The sequence below is a fragment of the Chiloscyllium punctatum genome, chromosome 23 (assembly GCF_047496795.1).
Source record: "Chiloscyllium punctatum isolate Juve2018m chromosome 23, sChiPun1.3, whole genome shotgun sequence".
In the NCBI taxonomy this organism is placed as follows: domain Eukaryota; kingdom Metazoa; phylum Chordata; class Chondrichthyes; order Orectolobiformes; family Hemiscylliidae; genus Chiloscyllium; species Chiloscyllium punctatum.
Genome location: NC_092761.1, coordinates 52,106,583 through 52,128,095, shown reverse-complemented (window position 1 = coordinate 52,128,095; position 21,513 = coordinate 52,106,583). Strand labels below are relative to the sequence as shown.

At 44.0% G+C, this 21,513-nt stretch overlaps 1 protein-coding gene across 6 annotated transcripts in view; it reads right to left on the bottom strand.

Annotated features, from left to right (window-relative positions):
• Positions 1-21,093, bottom strand: part of prdm10 (PR domain containing 10) — a 208,064-nt gene extending 186,971 nt beyond the window's left edge. For 2 of the 6 annotated variants that reach the window (XM_072592991.1, XM_072592992.1), the window contains exon 1: positions 20,926-21,090. The gene's annotated coding sequence lies outside the window, so the exon portion shown is untranslated. Of the gene's footprint in view, positions 1-20,332; positions 20,436-20,600; positions 20,618-20,925 lie in introns of those variants that run through there. The other 4 variants (XM_072592994.1, XM_072592996.1, XM_072592995.1 and 1 more) reach the window with 4 other exon arrangements.
• Between the last annotated feature and the right edge of the window lie 420 nt (positions 21,094-21,513).

The following is a 21,513-nucleotide window of genomic DNA, read 5'->3' as shown; positions in this document are numbered from 1 at the left end:
GTATGCCGATAAGGGTAAATTGCAATAGCCAGCACTACCATCTGACATATTTATCGGCACAATGTACCAATAATATTAACATTAGTTTCATAATCTTTTCATTCATTCCTTATTTATACATTGTAGCCCACTTACCAATGCAGGAATTTGAAGTTCTGGATGTAGGTTTGCTCGCTGAGCTGGAAGGTTCGTTTTCAGAGGTTTCATCACCATACTAAGTAACATCTTAAGTGGGCCTCCGGAAGGCTTCATCCCAAGGCTCACCTAGTATTGTGATGAAATGCCTGAAAACAAACCTTCCACCTCAGCGAGCAAACCTACATCCAGAATTTCAACCTGAGCTACAAATCTTCTCAAAAGGAGTTTGAAGTTTTGGAAGGTAATGTAATCGTTTCTACTCATGTTCTACGATTAATTTCATGTTATCTTAATATCACTAGTATTTATGAATGACACAGAACTGTAAAGTATTGTGAAGAGGATAAGTAGAGTAGTGGGGAAACAATAAGATGAGAATATAGAAGGCATGGTTTGTAAGTTTGCAGATGACATCAAGACGTGGTAGAGTGGACAGTGAAGATTACAAAAAGATCTTGATCAATTGGGTCAAAAGGCTGAGGAGGGGCAGATGAAGTTTAATTTGAATAAATGCAAAGTATTGCATTTTGGTAAAACAAATAAGGACAGGATTTACATAATTAAAAGTAGGGCATTGGGTAGTGTTGTAGAACAGAAACCCCTAGGGGTTCAGGTATGTAATTCCTTGAAGTTTGCATCACATGTAAATGGGATGACGAAGAAAACGTTTAGCACGTTTACCTTCAGATCTTTGAATACAGGAGTTGAGATGTCATGTTGAGGTTCTACAGCATGTTGGTGAGGCCTGTTCTGGTCACCCTGTGAGGAAGGATATTAATAAGCTGGGGAGGGTCAAATAAGATTTACCAGGATGTTGCAAGGAATGGAGAGTTTGAGTTATAAGATGATGCTGGTTAGGTTGGAACTTTTTTTTACTAAAGCATGGAAGGTCAAGGGGTTACCTTCTCAAGGTTTATAAAATCAAGAGGGGTATAGATAAGGTGAATATCAGGTGTCTTTTCCCTAGGGTAGGGGTCTCGAGATTAGAGAGCATAGTTTTACGGTGAGAAGAGAAAGATTTTAAAGACATGAGGGGCCTTTTTTTTTTACACAGTGTGGTTTGTGTATGTAACGAACATCCAGAGGAAGTGATGGATATGGGTATAGTTACATTGTTTAAAAGAGATTTGGATAAGTACATGAATAAGAAACGTTTGGAGGTATATGGACCAAGTACAGGTAGATGTGGCTAGGTTAGTTTTGGATTATGGTTGGCGTAGACTGATTGGACCAAATGGTTTGTTTCGGTGCTATCTGACTCTAATATGACCAGCTTATAGAAAATGATAGATTGGCTATGCAAAAAGGAGCAGATTGACTGGAGTGTGAGGAAGAGGCGCCATTGAAAGAAATATTAACAAATGTACTGGAGCGTTTAAAGTGTTACTGGAGATAAAACATGAGACATGAAGGAGTGAGAACATAATTAACTTGGTTCTAATATATTCAGGAGTGGTATGGGAAAATTAACGCAAGTTGGTAGTAAATCACAGCTCAGTTTTTTTGATGACACAATAGAGTGTCATATGGTTGATATGGTGTATATGGATTTAATAAATGAATCTGTTAGCAGATAGATATAATGACATTATGGTACCGATTCCATGAGAATAGGAAGGTAATTGATAGCATCCTCCAGGGACTTTAAAGAGCGGTAGCAGTGAAGGTAAAATAGAAGACCAAGTTCATAGAATAGTTGCATCATAGGAGGAGACCATTTGGCCACAAGTACGTGTGAAATACAAGAGCAATTTAGCAAGCCCCACATTTTTACCCTTTGCATGTAGCAACATCAATTTGTTCCCTTTTTAATTTGTTCATGGGATGTTTCTGGAAAGGCCAGCACTTGTTGCTTGCTCCTTCTGAAATGGTGATAATGAGCTGCTTTCTCGAACCGCAGCAGTCCACGTGTAGGGATACCACACTGCTGTTCGGCAGAGAGTGCCATAACTTTGACTGAGTTACAGTGAAGGGACAGCAATTAGAGTTCCAAGTCAGGATGGTGTAAGGCTGGGGTAGGATATGGGATCTTGCACGTTGTGGTTTTCTATGCTGTCTTTGACTTGCTTTTGGACAGTCACATCAACCAGATTATACCTGATAATCCTCTCTTATCTCATCAAACGATTGAGTCACATTGGTTAGACACAATTTACCTTCAACAAATCTCTGCTGGCGTTCCTTAATTAATCTAAGCATAACTAAGTCACTCTTAACATTGCTTGAATTATTATTTCTAAATAGTTTCCTGCCACTGAAGTTAAAATCCTGGGTTTATCCTTGCACTTCTTTGAGCAAGGTTATAATATTTACAATTCTCAAGTCCTCTGGCCTTAGCCCAGTACTTAAAGAGGATTGGAAAATTATGACCAGGACATTAGAAATTTCCACTTTTCCATATCTCTGTTTCCTCAAATGCATCTAATATGGAACTGTTAATGACTTTAAATATAGCTGACCTTTGCAATTAATGTTAAATCAATACATAGAGCATCCAACCTCTTAAATATTTCCTATCTATAGTTTGAAGTAATGTTGATGCAGTGGTAATTCTTTGGACTATTAATCCAGAGGCCCAGGTTCATACGGTGGGAATACTGATTCACATTCCACCACAGTAGCTAGTGAAATTCAAATTCAATTAATAAATCTGGAATGGAAAACTAGTCTCAGTATTGGTGACGAACTGTGATAACTGTCATGGAACTAAATAGATTCTTGAGAAGATCATTCTTTAGGGTGAAAACAATTTTGCTATCCTTAACTGAACATAGCAATGTGGTTGACCCTTAACCGCCCCCTGAAGTGGGTGAGTAAGCTAAGCTCAAGTGTTACGAGTCTTGTTCACCAAATGCTCACCTCACCAATGATGCCCACATCCCACAGAATGAAAAATCATGGAGTATTCACTTCATTAGTAAAGGCAGGTGTAAATCATTCAAATAGTACTTGAGGCAAGCCATCTGCCTGCATGTCTCTTATTTAATTTGTAACGCGTCTGACTCCTAATCTTGCCCTTTGCTATTTATGTCTGCAGAAAATGTTTGGATTTTTTTGATTGCTATCAGTTTCTTCTCATATTCTCTTTATTGCTCTTATTTTTTCTTTAATTTCCCCTTGACCGCCTCAATATTAGCCTGGTTCTCACTTATATAATCATGACCTGCACAAATAATGACAGAAAATACTTAATAGATTATGCAGTATCTGCAGAGAAAACTTTGTTAACATTTCAGAACCGTGACTTCTCTTCAAAACTGAGAAAAGTTAGATTAGATTAGATTAGATTACTTACAGTGTGGAAACAGGCCCTTCGGCCCAACAAGTCCACACCGCCCCGCCGAAGCGTAACCCACCCATACCCCTACATCTACATTTACCCCTTACCTAACACTATGGGCAATTTAGCATGGCCAATTCACCTGGCCTGCACATCTTTGGACTGTGGGAGGAAACCGGAGCACCCGGAGGAAACCCACGCAGACACGGGGAGAACGTGCAAACTCCACACAGTCAGTCGCCTGAGGCGGGAATTGAACCCGGGTCTCAGGCGCTATGAGGCAGCAGTGCTAACCACTGTGCCACCGTGCCGCCCAAAAGATGTAATACATTCTGGTCTCCTTCCTTTTGGAAAGATGTTGTGAAACTTGAAAGGGTTCAGAAAAGATTTACAAGGATGTTGCCAGGTTTGGAGGATTTAAGCTGTAGGGAGAGATTGAATAGGCTAGGGCTGTTTTCCCTGGAGCGTCGGATGCTGAGGAGTGACCTTATAGAGGTTTATAAAATTATGAGGGGCATGGATAACATAAATAGATAAAGTCTCTTCCCTGGGGTAGGGGAGTCCAGAACTAGAGGGTATAGATTTAGGATGAGAGGGGAAAGATATAGAAGAGACTTTTTCATTCACAGGGTGGTACATGTATGAAATGACCTGCCAGAGGAAATGGTGGAGGCCAGTACAATTGCAACATTTAAAAGACATCCAGATGGGTATACGAACAGGAAGGGCTTGGAGGGATATGGGCCGAGTGCTGGCAGGTGGGACAAGATTGGTTTGGGATATGTGGTCGGAATGGACGAATTGGACCGAAGGGTCTGTTTCTGTGCTGTACATCTCTATGACTCTATAAATTACATCTCAATTTTTCCCAGTTTTGAGACTGAGAGTAATCATTAGTTGGCATTTTGAACAAAAATGGGCTAATAAATAATGTGCAAATGAATTTGTTAATGGCAAAATGTATTTGGCTAACTTGATTGAGTTATTTTAAGTAACACAGAGCATTATTGAGAGTAGTGTGTTTGATGTTTTGTATCCACCCTGGTAAACAGTATACAACAAAATATCATGTAACAGATTGTGTAGCTACATGAGCATGGTTGTAAAGAGACAGTAGCAACATGACAACACAACAGCATATACTCTCGCAGCATTTAAGAAGCATCTGGATCAGCACTTAAAATTCTAGAGTATAGTGGGCTACGGACCGGGGCAGGTGAATGGGATTAGTATATTTTGGGGATTGTTTGTTGTCATAGATATGATGGGCAAAAGGGCCTGTTTCTATAATGTATGATTATATGACACTAACAATTGACAAAGAGAAATAAAGTATGGCACGGTGATTAAATTTGTTTTCCAGAGTGGAACAAAGTTGGAAGTGGTATTCCCAGGTTAGGGGAATATTATTAGGATTGTTGTTTCTTTTCTATGCATATTAATGACTGCATATTAATGACCTGGACTTGACATTCTTTGTAATGATTGTAACAAGGTCAACCAGATGACCCTCAGAGTTCCCAGATTATGGCTGTTAACCTGGCCCAGTCAAAGAGCCATGGCTGTCAGATATAAACAAGAATGTCTTGTCGCTGACATCCAGAGAACGTTGGTCGACTTCTTCTGGGACAAAAAGATGCACTGGGTCGCTGCGCAAGTTCTGAGTCTCCCTATTGAGGAGGGCGGTCAGTCGCTGGTTTGCGTCCGCACCCAGGTTGCGACGTTCCGCCTTCAGACCTTGCGGCGATACCTTTACGTCGAGCCTCCTCCTAGGTGGTGCGCCCTGGCGACGTATTTTTTTCCGCCAGGTGCGTAACCTCAACTACGACACGCAGCTGCTGTTCGTCGACCGTGACGGTTTGGAAGTCACCCTCAAGACGCTACCTGTCTTTTACCAGGACCTGATCACTGTCTGGAACATGGTCGAATCGCGCCGCGCCTACCCTCCGGCTGGAGTAGCGGCTGTCGTCAGGGAGCCATTGCTCAGGAATCTGCACCTCCATACTCGCGGGTTCAAGTGGCTGTCGGAGGGGCAGGCCATGGCAGCAAGGGTGACCAGGGTCAGGGACATGCTGGGTGCCGGGGGCCTGGGCTGGACGCTGCCGCAGGACATAGCGAGCAGGGCAGCGATAGACGTCCAGTACGCGGCCACTGCCATCCGATGCCTTAAAATGGCGGTGCTCGGACCCGACGTAGTGCACCAGTTGGAGGACGCTCAGGTGTGCGGTGGGATCCCGTCTGCGCTCACCCCAGCCCGGACGGAATTTCACATTGGCCCCAGGGTCCCGTACTTCCCGCGGGAGCCTGTGCCCCACAACCTGAGCTGCCTCTGGAATTTTAATTTTGTTCCCTTTCAGGGGGTAAAAAGGCAGGCCCTGTATAGACTGCTGCTGCACACCGTTCACCTCTTCTCCCTCATCCACCGTCCAGACCAATCTTGGCGTGCCCATTTGCCACCGGGTGGTGGAGATCCCCAGTGGAGGACTCTCTACGTGGGAGTCCCCCCCTTTCTCTCGGGGATCTGGAGTGGAGGTGCTGCATACAGCGGTCCCCTGCAACCGCAGATTGCGATGGTTCACGGACTCCCAGCCCAACTACTTGTTCTGTGGCGCTGTGGAGTCTGTGGACCATGTATATATTGGGTGTGGGCGTTTGCACTTCCTTTTTGACTTTCTTAAAAACCTCCTCCTCTGCTTTTGGTTGCACTTCAGTCCCACGCTCCTGATCTTCGGGAACCCGGTACGGAAGAGGGAGGGCAGGTCTGAAGACCTCCTCGTGGGTCTGCCCCTGGGCCTGGCCAAACTGGCCATAAACAGGTCCAGGCAGCGGGCCGTGGGGGGGGGTCATGAGGGCCGACTGCCTGCCCCTCTTCCGCGGTTACGTTAGAGCCTGGGTGTCCTTGGAGAAGGAGCACGCGGTGTCCACCAATACCCTGGAGTTGTTCAGGGAGAGGTGGGTGCCGCAGGGAGTGGAGTGCATTATTTCCCCCTCCAACTCTATTTTGATTTAGTCCCTGCCCTCCCCTTCCCTGTTTGATCACACAGCATTGCCCTTTTTTGTGAAGGGCACTGCTTGTCACTGGCCACTCGGGTGTTTTCCTATCTTCCTGGTGGTGGAAATTGAATAAAGGTTCGTGCACCTTGTGTCTCTCACCATGTCTCACACCTGCACACACACGCACACCATGGGTGCTGGGGGAAAAATAAGCACTACCGCAGTTAGACGGTAGTGTGGGGGTTAAAAAAGAAAAGAAACAAAAACAGAAAAAAAGGAGAAAAAAAAGGAGAAAAAAAACCAGAAGTGTCATTTAAAAAAAAAACAGGAATATCAGGAGCTCCATTCACTCTGAGGAAGCCAGACCTGTATCAAGTACTGTGCAGGTGTAAATGAAGGGTGACTTGGTGACAGGATAATAGCCTCCATGGAGATATTTTAGTGGCACGTGTTTTAAAAAAAAAACACTCCTAGTAAAATTTGCTTGCAACAGTTGTCTTTCAGGTGTGGTAACCACTTCAGGCTTCATGAGGTTATTTGGGAAGCTTGACTTATTGGATGCTGTCATTGTCGTCTGGGTCCAGTATGTAGAAAGAATGTGTTATTTTTTTCTTGGTAAATTACATTGGGGCAGATGAAAAGCAATAAGTAATTGGCCTGATGGCTTGTGGAACTGCAGTTGTTTTGGTTATTAGGAGCCTATCTGGCCCTGAGGCACCAGACACTAAAATCGTTCAAAAGTTGATAAATTTAGTTAAGGAATATTATGACTGCAAGCCTCCTCTAATTCTGAGATGTTGTCAGTTTTACTTGACAGTTCGAGAACCAGTGGAATCTGTGTCTGTATTTTTGCCAAGGTTAAGACAACTGGCAGAGGCATGTGACATTGGTTTAACCCTTAATGAGATGCTGAGAGTCTGTTTGCTATGTGGGATTAATAACGTAACCATGTAAAAGCACTTATTTGTTGAAGCCCAAATGGACTTCAAACAGACAGTACAACTGACTTTGTCATTCGAAAAGGTGACAAATGGAGCATTTGAGGTACAGGGTATTCCGATGGAAGTAGACATCCTTGCTAGGCCGACCTGAGCTTGGGAAACATCACTTGAGTGAAGGAGATTACATAGCCTCAGTCAGGACATATCCTGAACAGAGGGACTCGAGGTCAGCAAAACCCCAAAACAAAGCCCAGCCTTGGCCAAACAGTTAATATTTCCTTCAGGATCTGAGATGGCAAGCCATTGCAGTTGCTGTTAGTACGTGGACTCGAGACTAGAAAATAGTCCCACTGGGCCTGAATTAAGTAAGAGAACTCATAGGCAGTATCCAGGAGAGTGTACACCCTGGAAAGCCCACTTACATCTGGCGTGGAACAGTTAAATTGTTTAGCAACATCTAAATCCAAACCAATCAAAACAAGAGTCTGGTTAAATGGTCACCTTGTTCTAATGAAAGTTGATACTGCTATGCTGTAACAGTGATCACAGAAATAGTCTTTAACAAGCTTCCCGGTGTACTCCAACCCTTAAGTTTGCTTAAGGCCTTGACTGGACTGAAACCCTATACTGGTGTCCTTCAAGCAGCTAGATATGAGCCATACATACTGGTAATTGCAGTTAGACAAAGATTCCCAGAAGTATGCTACAGTAAGGGTTTGTACCAATATGTGAGACTGCCATTTGGGGTAGCATCAGTCCACTCCATTTTTCAGCGGATGATGGAGAACATTTCACAAGGTCTATGCCAGGTCACCATTTATCTAAATGACATGCTAATAACAGGTAAGACCAGTGAGGAGCACTGAGAGAACCTGGGCATATTCCTAAAATGTACATCCAAGGAAGGCGTATGCCTTCAAAAAGAAAAGGCACCCCAAATGACCCACTTGAGTTAGAGTTGACAAGACCAGGTTACACCCATTGGAAGGTAAAGTAAGGGCAATCAAAGTTGCCCCGGCTCACATCTGTAGGAGCTTAGATCTTTCCTTGGATTGATAAATTATTACAGAAAGTTCATACGTAACCTGGCCTGTATCTTGGCATCCTTACATCTGCTTTTCAAAAAGTCAGCTTTGGAAATGGTGACATGTGATGCTCCCCCATATGCTATCAAGGTAGTGTTAGCTCATAGATGGCTCAATGGAGAGGACTGCTCAAGATCATATGCTTCCCAGACTTTGTCTGATACGGCGTGCAAATATGCCTAGCTGGAGAAGGAAAGGTTGGCAGCTAATTTTGGTGAGAGAAAGTTCCACCAATACCTTTATGGATGTAAATTTTTAATAGTGCCACATCACAAACCCCTGGGAGGGCGACTCAAAGGCCATACCGCCGATAGCTTCATGTCAAACTCAGCGGTAGGCTCTCATTCTCAATGCGTCTAATCACAAGTTGGAACATCGTTCGGGCAGCCACGCAGCAAATGCAGATGTCTTGAGCTGCCTCCCACTTGCAGATACAACACCAGTGTTGCCGCCACAGGAAGAGTCCATTCTGGTTTTAAACTTTCTGGATACCCTTCCGCTCACCACTGACAACATTAGAACTATGGATGCAAAAAGATCCTGTCCTGGCAAAACTAGAAACAGCTGGTGGTGATGGGGGAAATAAAAGGGTGTTCACAACCCAAACTGAAACTTTACTTGACCCAGTGAGACCAGATCACTGTAGAGGACAGCATTTTATTATGGGGAGCAAGAGTGATTGTCACAAGCAAAGGTCTACCACCAGATACTAGCTATACTCTACCTAGGTCATCCAGGGGTTTCCAAAATGAACATGTTGGTGAGAACTTAGGTGTGGTGGCCAGGATTGGATGCAGATATAGATACTTTGGCAGGGCAATGCGGAGTGCGCCAAGGACAAAAAGTACAGCCAGCAGTTCTCCCATAATTTGTGGGAATGGCCAGGAAACCCTGGACTCAGTTACATGTTGACTTTCATGGTCACAATGTTCTTAGTCATTGTGGATGCCCACTCAAAGTAGTTGGACATGCTTCGAGTTCATTCATCAAACATGGGGACGATGATAGAAAAGCTGTGAGCATCATTTGCAATACGTGGGTTCCCAGAAGTGTTGGTCACAGACAACGAGCCATCATTTACCAGCAGAGAATTCAAGTATTTCTTAAAGTTGAAAGGCATTTGGCATATAAGGACAAATCCATACCATCCATCATTTAACGATGTGGTGGAAACAGCAGGCCAAATTTAAGGCAGGCTTAAAGAAACAGCTTAGTTTCACCCAACACAGACTGTCCCAGTTCCTTTCTGACGATCAGACTATCCTTCATGCTACTACAGGGATAGCTCCATCAAGGTTGGTAATGGGGAGAAGACTCTGCACCAGGTTAAATCTGATTTTTATGGACCTGGAGAGGAGGATGAAACAGTATCAGGAATGCCAATGCTGGACACAGGACTCTGCTAAGTGGGACAGACCGTTTACTTCAGGGGACAACGTTTGTTGTTGAAACTATGGGAATAGCCCTGCTTTTCACAGCAATCAGTGATAATGGAACCAGCTACTTCTCATTTGAGACCAGAACCAAAGTTGTAACCTTAATCTGTAAAGGATCCCCAGCAGATGCTCTCCGGCTAGCCAAGGTCTTAAGCAAACTTAAAGGCTGGAGTCCAGAGCGAATTTTGATAAAGACTGGTTCTGCAATCACTAATACATCTGCACTAGTACCAACCTCCAACAGAACCACGTGACCATTTAACCAGACACTTAATTGGATTGGTTCTCATTTGGATGTTGATGAGCCAATGGGCTGAGAAGTGACAGATGGAGTTTAATTCAGATAAATGTGAGGTGCTGCATTTTGGGAAAACAAATCTTAGCAGGACTTATACACTTAATGGTAAAGTCTTAGGGAGTGTTGCTGAACAAAGAGACCTTGGAGTGCAGGTTCATAGCTCCTTGAAAGTAGAGTCGCAGGTAGATAGGATAATGAAGGTGGTGTTTCGTATGCTTTCTTTTATTGGTCAGAGTACTGAGTACAGGAGTTGGGAGGTCATGTTGCAGCTGTACAGGATATTGGTTAGGCCACTGTTGGAATATCACGTGCAATTCTGGTCTCCTTCCTATCGGGAAAGATGTTGTGAAGCTTGAAAGGGTTCAGAAAAGATCTATAAGGATGTTGCCAGGGTTGGAGGATTTGAGCTATAGGGAGAGGTTGAATAAGTTAGGGCTGTTTTCCCTGGAGCGTCAGAGGCTGAGGAGTGACCTTGTAGCAGTTTATAAAATCGTGAGGGGAATGAATAGGATAAATAGACAAAGTCTTTTCCCTGGGGTGGGGTAGTCCAGAACTAGAGGGCATAGGTTTAGGGTGAGAGGGCAAAGATATAAAAGAGACCTAAGGGGTAGCTTTTTCACACAGAGGATGGTGTGTGTAAGGAATGAGCTGCCAGAGGAAATAGTGGAGGTTAGTACAATTGCAACATTTAAAAGGCATCTGGATGGGTACATGAATAGGAAGGGTTTGGAGGGATATGGGGCAGGTCGGACTAGATTGGGTTGGGGTATCTGTTCAGCATGGACAAGTTGGACGAAAGAGTCTGTTTGCATGCTGTTCATCTCTATGATTCTATAAGCAATTTGACTGTTCCAAGCCAGATGGAGGTGGGCTTCACTGGTTGCATGCTCTCCTGAATACCAGCCTTTGAGTTCTCTTACTCAATTCAGGCCCAGTGGGATGATTTTCCAATCTCAGTTTGGCACACTGACAACAACTACAATGGCATGTTTTGGGGTTTTGCTATGGGCTAACCGAAAGCCTTTCTGTTCAAGATATGTCCTGGCATAAGGCTATGCAGTTGCCTTTACTCAAGGAATCGTGACGTGGTCCTGAACAAGAACGTGAACCACATAGAAACTGCAAACTAGGAAACCGGGAGGAGCAAAACATACGTGGGCCTTCCAAACAGCTGGAAAGGCTATCAGAAACCATGGGTTCGCCTGCCCTATCCAGCCTCGAAGAAACCTCGAGTCTGTACTACACACAGCGCATGTCTCAGCCTCAATGCATTTTCCACCTCATGAAGACAATGAATTTCTTTCAAGATGCTTTGGTCTGATACACAAACCCTGTATTCAACACTGAATCAGAGGAACTGGACCCAGTGTGAAAAAAACTCCAGGAGAGCTGCAAGAGCAAGAACAGGCCTACGTCCCTGATTTACGAGGTGGAGGGATGTAGTGATTTTAATGAGGTCAGCCAGGTCAATCATATAGAATATAAATTCCTTAATTGGGGCTGTTAATCTGGTCCACTCAGAGCCCTGGCTGACAGACAGAAATAGGAGTGTCAGATGTGCTGTTCACTTTGACAGCTGGCTCTGAGGAAGCGAGACCAGTGTCAAGTCCTATGTATATGTATATGAAGGGTCACTTGATGGGATACTGGCCTCTGTGGAATTATTTAACTCGATGTAAATTCAAAGCTGCTGGTTGACAAAGAACTCAGAAAAGTAGTAATACACATAGCCCATGACCACTCCCTGCTTTCTAGCTCTGAAATTTGCAGCCTCCCTGTGTCTGCTCTTGACCTGCAGCCTCCTCCTTCCTACCCCAGAACTTGCATCCTCTCCCAGGCTCACCCAGCAATCTGCAGTCCTGACCTACCAGAGTTCCAGTGTGAGAGGCACTAGTGACAGGCAGGAGCTACAGCAATCATTTACAAAAGATTCTCTCTGTTCCATGACTTATGCTGTTAAAATATTTTTAAATGAAAATATTAAAATTCAATATAATGATTAAAATATTTTTAATTTTTAAAAGTTTGACTTGATTTATTATTGTCACATACACTTTGAAAGTTATTTCATTCAGCAGCATTTAGTTTTTCAATTTGTACTTTCTTTCTGAGATCTATTTTCTCAAAAGGTTCGATGAAACGGAGCTCCAGCTTCTGTGTGTTCCCATAGGAATAAATGTTTCACTTAAAGTTGCAATTTTTAAGATTACAAATACAACTTGAAGAAAGAACTTATTGTTTATGAAAAGGAGCTGGTACAATTACAGTATTTAAAAGGATGGGAACATGAACAGGAAGGGTTTAGAGGGATATGGGCCAAATGCTGGCAAATGTGACTAGACTAATTTAAGATATCTGGTCAGCATGGATGAGTTGGACTGAAGGGTCTGTTTCTGTGCTGTAAGACTCTAACAGGACTAATCTGTACAGTTATGGGGAAAGAAAAGCTAACATGTAGGAACAAATTGGATAGTTTTTTTTCCCAAATAGCTAAGAAGGAGAAGACATGCACTGTGACTCCTGTGCCGCAAAATTCCATAAGGGAGAAAGAACTGTGTTCATCAAAACAGGAGTTAATAGTAATGAGTCACCAGACAACAGAATCAAGGTCAAACATGGAATAGAAGGAGAATTCACAAACCTGATCTTATCAAATGACTGAGCAGACTTGATGAGTCAAATGGCCTTTTCTCATTCAAGTCAATTCAGGGGACATTATTGATTAGGTTCATACTTAGCCTTGCTTTCTCTTCTTTCAAAGTGACTATAATTTTAAGCTTTCGGCAAGTTAGCTGGATCATCCATTCTGAGGAATGTGCGTATTCTTTTAGTGATAACACGATGCCTCCCACGTTTGTGATCACACTTGAATCACTTATGTTTTCTGTAAATTTGCATTTCATTGTGGAGAAAAGTAACCTCTCTGCAGTGTCATAAAAGGTCTCCAGTCTTAGATTTCCAACTAAACATATTGCCATCACATCAGTGTCTAACATTCTGAACATTTTAATCTAATTTTACTTGAAATCTGGCAATGCTTTCTATGAATTTTTGCTTGAAGACTGTGGTTATTCAAAGGTCACTGAGTCAGGAATTATTTCCCAGGACTGAAGGAGGTCATTGGTTCTCTGAAGTAGCATGGCTAAGATATTTTCTAATCAACCTGTTCAGATGTTATTATACACCTCTGGGGCAGGTGGGACTTGAACCTAGGCCTCCTGGTCCAAAAGTACTGCACCACAGAGGCCCCTTAAGTAGCATGGTCTGACACATGGTTTAATTACTCAACTGTCTGCAAATCAGATCATACAATTCAACTGCAAAATTACATATTGATAAGTAAAGCTATGACAGTAATTTTTTTCAGACTGTACCCATTAGTGCAACAACCAATAAGAAGCATCCTTTTACCCCTTTAAGAAATCAAGGTGTTGCCTGATCAAAGGATCAGAGCCACTCCCAACTCAATGAAATCCATGATCATTCCGATTACTCAACCAATGCTATATGCTTTTAAAAAAAAACAAAGTAGGAGCTCCTTTCTGAAGTGCGTCTGTGACCTCAACAAATCTCAACCATCCACATATATGATGTAGAATGTAATTTATTCAACCTGATAAAAAAATTACATTAAGTTATATCTGCAATTAACTCATCATTTTGCTACAATAAACCCAAATCACTTTATGAGTTTAATATCTAGAAATCTATTGATCTCTGTCTTCAACGTATTTAGTGATCAAGTCTCCACAGCCCCTGGAGCAGAGAATTTCAAAGAATTCTACCCCCTGAGGTAAACAGTCCGGAATGCCCTGCCTCTTATGCGGAGACTATAACTTAGTTCTAAAATTGCCAGCCAGGAGAAATATCATTCGGCCCTCTCTGCACAGTCTCCAAAATATCCTTATAAGGCATTCCCATTACTTAAATGTATTAATCTGGTGAACCTTCTTTGTCCTCCATTTATGGCAGGTGTGTCCATCTTTCGTTAAACAAATATTGGACTCAGTATCTCTGATCTAATCTCACCAAAGCTACACAACTAAAAAGTTAGATATTTTTGTTCAAATCTAATAAAGGCCACATACCATTTGCGTTTTTTAATTGTTTACTGCACATTTACAAGCATTTAGTGACTCATGAACAAGGACACTTGTGTCCATGGGACAGTATTTCCCAATCTCTCACCATTTAAGAAACACTGTCTTTCTGCCAAAGTGGATAAGTTTACATTTTTTCATATTATGGTTCCACCTGCTATATTCTTGAGCACTCACTTAGCCTAAGTTCACTTGAAGGCTCTTTGCATCCTCTTCAAAACTTACGTTTTGCATCTAGATTTGTGACATCAGCAAACTTGGAAATACAATATTCAGTCTCTAAATGTCAATCGTTGATCTAAATTGTGAATTGCTGGAGTCCAAGCACTGGTCACAGCATACCACCTGGAGAATGACCTCTCTCACAATCCACAACAGTGTTTTATCCCCAATCTCACGTGCTATAGCTTTGCTTATAACCTCCTGCCCAAGACCTGAACAGTCTTCTAAAAATCCAAAGACATAACATTCTCTGAATGCACCTCATCTCGACTGTTACATCAGAAAACCATTCACAGATTTGACAGAGTTGATCTGTACTTCCCCATTTTCTGTCTTCCTTCTTTCTTAAATAGTTGGATTACATGGTTCCATTTACTATCTTCCAATCTGCAGCAACCATGCTAAACCCATAAATTTTAAAAGATGACCACCAAAACCTCCATTATCTCTCCAGCAACCTCTTCCAATGTACTCTGTGATATAGCTCATCAGATCTAGGAGATTTATCAAATTTCAGTTTCATTAAATTTCTCCAGTATTACCACTTTTATTAATTTCTTTCAGTTCCCCATTCTCTCTAGAATTCCTGGGAGGAGTTTTCTATCTTCCTCTGTGAAAACAAAATATCCACTTAATTATTTTCTGCCATTTCCTCATTCCCCATCATGAATACTCCTGTCTCAGCTTGCAATAGGAAGAGATGATATTGCTCTGAAGAGATGATATTGGATTTGAAACATGAATGGTTTCTCTCTCCACAGAAGCACCAGACCTGTTCGGTTTCTACAGTATTTATTTATTTCAGATGTCTAGTATCTGCAGTCGTTTTATTTTCTTACATATCTTGCCCTTTTTAGTTATGTATTGAAGCTTTTAAAGTTTTTAAAATATTTCTCACCAGTTTACTTTCATATTCTGTTTCTTCATCAATTTCTTAGCGCTCCTTTGCAGAATTTTAAACAATCCTCAGGCTTACAACATTGCTGGTATCTTTATAAACCTTTTCCTTTGATCTAATAAATCTTTATCTTATAAAATGCTAGAGATCTCAGCATTTCTAGCAGCATCAGGAGATAGAGTGGAGCAGATGTAAGGGTGTCCAGAATTGAAGATAAAATGTGTGTACATGGTAGTAAGTGAGAGATTGAGATAGAAGATGGGTAAAAATTTTAATTATAAAAAGAAGAAAAAGTGGACCTTGCCAACCAAACAAACACAAACTAGGTAGAAGTTGGGAAAGAAACAAAATCAAGGATACGCGTTAAGTTCTGAAGTTATTAAACGCAGTGTTGAGAGCTCGAGGTCTTAAGGTGCATAAAATAAGATGTTGTTTCTCCAGTTTATGTTGATCTTGGTTGGAATAATATAGCAGGCCCTGGACAGCAATATTGGCATGTGAGCAAACAAATGACATTCTTTTAAATGTGTATACTGGTGGGGTGAACAAAAGGGAGCTCTATCATTGATATCCCAAGGACAGGTAAGAGAGTGCAGAAGCAAGGGAAACGGGCCTTGTCAACAGGGTGGACAGACTATCCCCAGAAATGGAGACAGTGAAATCAAGAAAGCGAAGAGCCGAGTGTCAAATGAAGGCAGGAGGATGGAATTTGGAATCAAAACTGATTAACTTTCCAATTCCAGACAAGACCAAAAAACCAGCACCAAAAGCATCACTGAGGTACCAGAGGGAGAGTCATGGACAGCGAGTAGACTGGAACAAGTAATGCTGCGCATACCCACAGACAGACAGGAATAACTGAGACCCATGCAGGTATCCATAGCTATACATGTCTTGGAGAAAGTGAAATCAGTTAAAGAAATTGTTGAAAGTGAGAATGAGTTCTGACAGAAGGGGGTAGTGGAAGGTGGGGGACTGTTCATGCCTCTTTTCAAGGAAGCAGTGAAGCGTGTTCAGACCATCCTGATTGTAGAGATATTGCACAACCATTGTGAAGTCAAGGTAGCTTAGGCTGGGAAAGTGGAAATTGTGTAACATAAATCATCAGAAGAATCACGAATGTAAGTGGGAAGAGACCAAAGGAGGAAAATTACTGAAGTCCACATAGATCATGTCTACCGCTCTACCTTCATCAATCCTCCTTGTTACGTCCTTGAAGAATTCAAACAGACTTGTCAGATATCACCACTCCTTGACGAAGCAGTGCTGATTCCACCTTATCTTCCAAGTACTCTACAATCTCATCTTTAATAATGGCCTCTAAAATCTTAACAAGGACTGAGGTCAGGTAACTCATCTGCAGTTTCTGTCTTCTGCCTCCCTCCCTTCTGAAATGTAGGTGTTATATTAGTCACCTTCCAGTCCTCTGGTACCCTCCCTGACTCCAACGATTCCCAAAATATCACCAATGCCCCTACAACCTTCTCAATCTCATTCAGATTTCTGGGGTGTAGTCCATCTTATCTGAGAGATTTCACTACCTTCAGACCTTTCAGCTTCCCCAGTACCTTCTCCTTAGTGACAACCACCAGATTGGGCAGAGCAGTCCTGTTTGTCAATTTTGAGAAGGAGGTTGAAGCAATCTCTGCAGATTTGGAAAGATGTTAAGCTGTGGAGGGGAGATCTCCAGAGGAAATTAGATCAGTGATCGGGCCTGGAAACAACAGCTTGTTGTTCAGTGGAGGGGCCAGGGTCCAGGCAGTGAAAGGAGGACATGTCTAAGAGGTAGTACTCAGCTTCTGCAAGCAACAAGCAACAACAGCACCAATATTATCAGCAGATTTGATAATAAGATTGGGTGTGACATGACAGAATGGAGTTCAGCAAGTTCAGTGGGAGACAGATAAGAGTGAATGAGGAGAACAGGAAAATTAAGGCAACAAAAATCACAGACAGATCTCGGTGAAGAGATCTTCTCTTACTAGCCATGAATGCAAATTTGTTGTAGACTATGCACTACCTCTTTAAATGCTAGTCATTGCCTGTCTTCTGTCGCATCTTTCAATGCAGTTTCCTAATCTGTTCCAGCCAACATTCTGTAGAAGACATTGGTTTCAGATTCAATGATATCATTTCCAATCTTAATGTAAAATTCTCGTATTTTTCATAACTCTTCCCTAGATCATCCTCCACAACTCTATTAAATAATTAGCCTTTTCTCTGTGGACAATATCTGAGTAAAATAGCCTGTTCTCAAGTTGGTTTTCTAGAACAGCATGTTGAAGAACCACTTTATCAAATATTCAGGAATTCATCCTACATAGTATTAGACTTATCCAGGAGAAAGTGAGGACTTCAGATGCTGGGGATCAGAGCTTAAAAATGTGTTGCTGGAAAAGCGCAGCAGGTCAGGCAGCATGAAAAGAGCAGGAGAATCAACATTTCAGGCATAAGCCCTTCTTCAGGAATCCTGAAGAAGGGCTTATGCCCAAAACATCGATTCTCCTGCTCCTTTGATGCTGCCTGACCTGCTGCGCTTTTCCAGCAACACATTTTTAGATTTACCCAGTCAATCATGATGGTTGTATTAACCTTGTTACATGCACCTCCAATTTCCTGATTTATACCTTGTCATATGTAACGAGTTCTATTGTTAGGAGGAGAAAGTGAGGACTGTAGATGCTGGAGATCAGAGCTCAAAAATGTGTTGCTGGAAAAGTGCAGCAGGTCAGGCAGCAAAGGAGCAGGAGAATCGACATTTCGGGCATAAGCCCTTCTTCAGGAATGAGAAGGGTGTGCCAAGCAGGCTAAGATAAAAGATAGGGAGGAGGGACTTGGGGGAGGGGCGCTGGGAATGCGATAGGTGGAAGGAGGTTAAGGTGAGGGTGATAGGCCGGAGAGGGGGTGGGGGTGGAGAGGTCGGGAAGAAGATTGCATGTCAAGAAGGCGGTGCTGAGTCCGAGGGTTGGGACTGAGAAAAGGTGGGGGGAGGGGAAATGGAGAAGGTGGAGAACTTGTTAGGAGGCCTATAAACAACTCCCACCAGTGTTTGCTGTCTCTCAGCTTCATATAAAATAATGATATTCTGGCATATCTATGTTATCCCGGTAGCTACAGCAGGATGTCTCCATGATTTATTCTGATGCCTCCTTGATAAAAAGGTACCAACTAGCAGGAACAAACAACCGAGACCAACAATTTCCAGGTTCAATCCACAATCTATCCTAAATCTGGACAGCAGTTCAGGGACCACAAATACAACAGGACACCTGGAAGCCACAGAATCATCTCTATCAATACCAATGGTGTCATACAGCGAATTCATATTTGACTATCATTAGGGCCTGTTTCATGGGGGGGCCTTCATTGTATGCAGAGCATGAATGTAATACAACTTCACAGTATTTTTCCACAGCAATCAGCAAATGAATAGAAACTAGGACTGGAAACGAAGGATCACCATAGTACATCACAATACATCAGTATGTCAAATTTTCCATAAATAAAAAAACAGAGTAATTTGGGTTCATACATAAAAGAATCTCTCAGATATGATCACAAACACTCAGTACTCAATTCAAAAAATTATGATTGCTATGCCAACAACTTCCTTTAACATAGCACCTTTAACAGGGTAAAACTATCCCCAAAATTTTTCACAAGAATTTTACTAAACATTTCACAACATAGGAGATATGAAGATTGATCAACAAAAGGTTGATCAACAGGGCGGATGTTGATAAGTACCTTAAAGAACAAGGAAGAAAGGTGGAGAGATTTAGACGAGAAATCAGGAGATTAACCTTGAAGAAAGTGAAAGCATGGCTTCCAAAGCTGGAGTGGTTAAAATCAACCATATACATGATAACAGAATGTAGGAATGGAGAATTGTAGTACTCGTGGACCGAACAGGAATAGGAAGTAACAAAGATGGACAGATTTGAAAACACAAAAGAGAATTTCAAAATCAAGGACCAGTCACTAAAATGGGCCAACAAGCAGTTGGTGAGTTCAGAAACCAAGAACAAAGCTTTGAAGGAGCTTGTTTGTGGAGCATGCAAAATGACATGCCATCTAGGAGTGACTTGGAATGGTCAAGTGTCAAAGTGACAAATGTATGCACAACGATTCCACAGGAGCTAAAGCTTTGGCGTAGGCAGACCTTAGCAATGTTATCCAAGTGGAAGTTGTCCTTCTTGGTGATATAGCAGGTATTATGTTGAAACATCATCACGGGGTCAAACATACCTACACAGTTTACAACTTTGAATTTAAAGGCAAGACAGTGGCAGCAAGCAGCATGGGGTGAAGCCATCAGAATACAATTAGTTTCAGTTTCCCCAGTGTTTAGTTCCAGGAAATTTCTGTTCATCAAGTACAAGATGACAGATGAGCAGTCTGATAGTTTAGAGACATTACAGAGATTGAGTGGTGGTACTTAGGTAGAGCAGTAAGTCATCGTCAATCATCCGAGGCCCTGCACTTGTCTTGTACTCCTCATAGTCCAGGTACATCTTATGGACCAAGTCCAGGTCAATGGGACAAGTGCAGACACTTGCTGTTTGCAGACACAGATTTAATGGGGGTGAAGGGCTTGTTTCACTGGATCAGCAAAACGTTCAACCATTTTCCGCTTACTGGAACACCCATTAGTCACACTCTTACCTTCATCCCCACTGACAGGCCCCTAAAGTTCCTCCATCCCCTCTGAAGCCTCTACACCAGATCTCCTTCCAAACCCCCATTCGCCCCCACAGCGGATCGCCTGCCAGCCCCAGATCCCTCTCTGGAACTCTCGCACCCAAACCCCGCCAACACACACACACACACACACGATCCCAGCGCTGGATCCCCGATCCCCGCAGTCAATCCCCGCACTCTCCGGTCATGACACTCCGAACCCCCTGGTGCACCCCACGGTCAGAGCAGGACTAATCCACCTTCTGCTGCCGGCGGGGATTCAGGAAACACTCGAGGCGGCCAGTGTTAGTCCAGGCCCCGAGGGGGATGGGGGCCCGGGCTGACAGCCGGGTCTGCCGTTGATCGGCGCAGTGTCCGGGGACTGGGCTCGAGGTGGCTGTGAGCGCCCATCTATGGAGGGGGGGGGGGGGGGGGGGGGGTGTCTCCCTCCAGTCTGCCCCCCCCGCAGCCCCCCACCCCCCCGGGCCGACCGGGAGGTGCAGTGATCCAGCCCAGGCCGGACCGTACCAACGGCGTCAGGCGGGCGGGGAGGGTGAAGGTGAGCCGGGCCCAACGAGGAGCACCGGGCCGATGGGGGGACAGGGCGGGGACAGAGGCAGGCGGTCTCCCCCCCGCTCTCCCCCGGCCTCAGAAGGTCAGATCCACCCGCCGCCGTCTCCCCTTCCCACAGTCTCCCCCTCCACCCCACCCCCCCAGACCTCGGGCGGGGATGGGCCCCAATCGCCGCCATTTTGGGAGCGACTAAAGGGCCGGAGAAGACGGGAAGGAGGGAGAGAGGGAGCGGGCGGAGCGGCCGGCCACTGCGGATCCCCGGACAGCCGGCTACACTTACCGCAACAGAAACCATCCGGGGACACACCGACAAGCCCGAACAGAGGCTCCCAAACACCGCTCTGTCGGTAAATAGCGGCCGGTGCTCACCTCAGAACGGAGAATGGAGCAGCGCCGCCCGCATTAGCATAAAGAGGCCCGCCCGCGGGAAACTGTCATTGGCTCAGGATAGAGACGGGGACAGGGACAGGGGGAGAGAGACAGGGACAGGGGGAGACAGGGACAGGGGGAGAGAGACAGGGACAGGGGGAGACAGGGACAGGGGGAGAGAGACAGGGACAGGGGGAGACAGGGACAGGGGGAGAGAGACAGGGACAGGGGGAGACAGGGACAGGGGGAGAGAGACAGGGACAGGGGGAGACAGGGACAGGGGGAGAGAGACAGGGACAGGGGGAGACAGGGACAGGGGGAGAGAGACAGGGACAGGGGGAGACAGGGACAGGGGGAGAGAGACAGACAGGGACAGGGGGAGAGAGACAGGGACAGGGGGAGACAGGGACAGGGGGAGAGAGACAGACAGGGACAGGGGGAGAGAGACAGGGACAGGGGGAGAGAGACAGGGACAGGGGGAGACAGGGACAGGGGGAGA